General features: G+C 60.8%; 1 protein-coding gene across 1 annotated transcript in view; it reads left to right on the top strand.

The window, feature by feature from the left end:
• The window catches only part of CHLRE_03g206087v5 (uncharacterized protein), a 3906-nt gene extending 2568 nt beyond the window's left edge, over nucleotides 1-1338 (top strand). Inside the window, exon 2 of the mRNA XM_043061499.1 lies at nucleotides 1-1338. This exon is cut by the window's left edge and continues 1875 nt beyond it. The gene's annotated coding sequence lies outside the window, so the exon portion shown is untranslated.
• The last annotated feature ends 2256 nt before the right edge of the window (nucleotides 1339-3594 follow it).

Below are 3594 nucleotides of genomic sequence, written 5' to 3'. Positions count from 1 at the left end.
GCCTTGGTTGGTACCGTTTGCTAGCCGGGTTTTGCACTCCTCCAGTAACTCCTCCCATTGTGGACTGTGTTTTAGGTCCCTTTCACGGTCCGTGCTCGGCGCCCACGTGACATGTCGCAGGAGTTTGGTCGTCCAGGACGAGAATAGGGGGGCCCCAGTGGGCTGCGGTGCTGCCGGCGCTGCAGCTTGGGCAGGCTCTTCAGGTGAGATTGCGTGGGCTTGGGTTTCAGCCGGAGGCTCAGCCGTGGTCTGCGCAGGTTGTGGGCCTGGGCGCGTCGCAAGAGGGTGCTTGTAGCACCTGGCATTCTGGATAGTTGCGTAGCCCATGCGAACAAAAGCAGAGACAATGCCGGCCGGGCAGATGGACGGCTTCCACTGCACCTTCCAGTATTTTTCACGTGTCCCAGAGGTGTCCTCTCTGGCTTTGCGCTTCCGTGTCAGTTCTTTGTCCGTGACAGTTTGTTTGTTTTCGCTGTGCAGGACCTGTGCCAGTTCCTGTCCGTCATTGTCCAGGTCGTAGGTGAGTTGAGTGTCACCGTTAGTGCGGTTGTCAGCGGGCCGTGGGACTAGATCATGTGTGATCCTGGCGCGGGCCAGTCGCCAGCTGGGACGGGCCCCGTGGCCTCCCGCAGCGTGCGCTGCCGGGGCAGTCAGGGGCGGCGTCGGGCTATCAGCGTCCATGGGGTCGTTATGAGCGGCAGCCTGGTTGACTTCCATAGGCAATGCTGTGTTGTTCAGATACTCGCTTATGGCGTTGGGTTCGGGGTTGGCGGCATTCGCCGTGAGACGGGATGTGAGGGCGGGTGGTAGCCCACGGCGCTGTTGGCGTGGTTCGACAGCAATGGTAAGGGAGGGTGGGTCTTGTGGGTGTGGGTGGCCGATCCGCATGTGTCCTGTCATGTCTTTGGTGAGCGCTTGGAATACCGAGCATGCCGTTTCGACTGGCGCGTGGGTCAAGGCTGGGTGCTGCCTCGGCCCATTTCTCAGTGTACAGGGTTTTGTTGGCGTGTCCACCACGGCAGCTGGGGGCCATTGCCCTGGTGAGGCCCCGGTTCAGGTCTGACACGTAGTGCGTGGCTGTGCTGTCGTCGTCCCTGGTGACCGTGAAGGTCGGCCACCAGTGCCGGGCGTGCGGGTCGTTGTCGGCCGGTTCGGATATATCGGCGGGTTTTTCCTGGGTGGCGACGGCAGCCGCCCCTTTATCGGCTTCCTCGTTGCCGTGTAGCCCGGTGTGCGAGATCACTTTAATCAGAGCGGTGGGTGCGCCCCGGGCGTGGCGTGCATGGAGCAGTGCCACGATTGAATCCAGGAGGTCCCGATGTTTACTCAGATGCAGTCGCCGGGGCTCGTTAATTGCTCGTTTGATTAGGTACAAGCTTGCAACAGAATCTGATGCAATAGTGAGCTTCTTAGTTGCAAATTCTTTACCTTCGCCACCAAATTCTGCGAGGGCAGCACGAATTGCTGCCAGTTCAGCTCTCGTTATAGTGTTTGTACACCCAGCGCCATTTGGATTCACGTAGACAACGCGAGAATCGCTAAACCAGGCGCAGGCGCCGGCAACCTGGACTTCTTTGCCATTGTCAGTTTTGGTTTTGCTTACCGAACCGTCTGTCCAGACAATGCCATTCACGTCGTGGGCCAGAGCATGGTGGGTCTGGAATCGCGCGTTAGGAAAGCGTCGTGCTTCGTCAGCCATGGCGTGTATCGTCTTTGGATTAGCGTGCTGGTATTTGGCTTGCTTTAGAAGTGAGTTTGGGAGGGCTGGGCAGGTTGGGGCCGTGGCCGTGTGTGTCCATGTGCGCGGGTCGCTGATGTGCGTGGGTGCGTTCGCCCCCCGCTTCAGTGTGTCCACGAGCCGTTTCAGGCGGGGGGCAAAGCACTGGAGTCCGGCGGGGTTCCCAACAATGACCAGTCGGAGCCCCTTCTGGCGTTCAGCCTGGGTGTTGGTGCCAAGTCCTGTGTCAAGGCCCGCGGTGCCCGCGGACCAGTTGGCCAGCTCGTGGCAGAGTGGGTGTTGAAGCCACTGCGTGTGGGGGAAAGTGGCCGCTTTGGGGAGCGCCAATACAGTAAGGGTTGGTTCCTGTGAGTCACGCATAGCCTCGGCGCATGCGAGGGCCCACATGAGCGCCTTCCGTGCATCGTGGGGGGTAGAGGGGGGGTGGGCATATTGCAAACCGGTCCATGCGGTCTGGTAGGCATCGTGCAGTGCGCCAAAGGCCCCATCAGCAGGGTCTCGTGTCCAGTATTCGTGGGCTGCAGTGGAGGAGTTTAGTGGGGACGCAAACATTTCCCGAACGTGTACTGCTTGTGTGACCCGCAGGCATTGGACGATGGCTGCTACTGTGCCTGCCGGCAGCGACACCTGGTGCGTTGGCATGGCCTTGCGGTCCTGCTGCGCCGGGTCATAGCGGTAGCGCATGATGAGGGCAGCGACCGCTTCCTCAAAGGCGTTGGGCCGCTGGTTGCCGGTGTGCCTGAAGCGCTCCCACAGGGTAAGGAGGCGGGGGTAGGTGATGGTGCCCAGCCAGCGGCCATTGGGGTCATGGACGTGCGCCTCAGCTGGGTCACGGCGGGTGCCACCAGTGGTGGTAATAGTGTATGCTCCGGGGGCCACGATGTCCTTGTAGGGGTTGCACGGGCTTGTGGTGATGGTGGTGGTCGTGCGGATGTCACGCGCGCGGGATGCGGTATCCAGGGGTTCGGCGTCGTGGCGGCCTTGGCGCTGTCTGGCGGTAAGGTTCCGATCAGGTGCGGGGCGCACTGTTCGGGGCCGCGGGCCTTGGTTGGTACCGTTTGCTAGCCGGGTTTTGCACTCCTCCAGTAACTCCTCCCATTGTGGGTTGTGTTTTAGGTCCCTTTCACGGTCCGTGCTCGGCGCCCACGTGACATGTCGCAGGAGTTTGGTCGTCCAGGACGAGAATAGGGGGGCCCCAGTGGGCTGCGGTGCTGCCGGCTCTGCAGCTTGGGCAGGCTCTTCAGGTGAGATTGCGTGGGTTTGGGTTTCGGCCGGAGGCTCAGCCTCGGTCTGCGCAGGTTGTGGGCCTGGGCGCGTCGCAAGAGGGTGCTTGTAGCACCTGGCATTCTGGATAGTTGCGTAGCCCATGCGAACAAAAGCAGAGACAATGCCGGCCGGGCAGATGGACGGCTTCCACTGCACCTTCCAGTATTTTTCACGTGTCCCAGAGGTGTCCTCTCTGGCTTTGCGCTTCCGTGTCAGTTCTTTGTCCGTGACAGTTTGTTTGTTTTCGCTGTGCAGGACCTGTGCCAGTTCCTGTCCGTCATTGTCCAGGTCGTAGGTGAGTTGAGTGTCACCGTTAGTGCGGTTGTCAGCGGGCCGTGGGACTAGATCGTGTGTGATCCTTAAGCTTGATCACGGTTAATGACAAGTGTTCCCCGGTCACGGGAGAAGGGCGTGTGATGGGACAGGGTTCAAGGCAGGTCACGGGAGAAGGGCGGAAGGGGCTGAGCCCCTCCACAGTCTGAGGCCGAACAACCTCATCGCCCGGGCATAGCTGGGGTCGGTTTCCACAGGCACATAGCCAAACCAGGTGCAGTCGCGATGCCACAGCAGAGCCAACTGTAGCCAGACGC

This window comes from Chlamydomonas reinhardtii, chromosome 3 (assembly GCF_000002595.2).
Source record: "Chlamydomonas reinhardtii strain CC-503 cw92 mt+ chromosome 3, whole genome shotgun sequence".
Lineage (NCBI taxonomy): Eukaryota > Viridiplantae > Chlorophyta > Chlorophyceae > Chlamydomonadales > Chlamydomonadaceae > Chlamydomonas > Chlamydomonas reinhardtii.
Note: the sequence above shows the minus strand (reverse complement) of the source record. Positions and strands in the feature narration are given on the sequence as shown.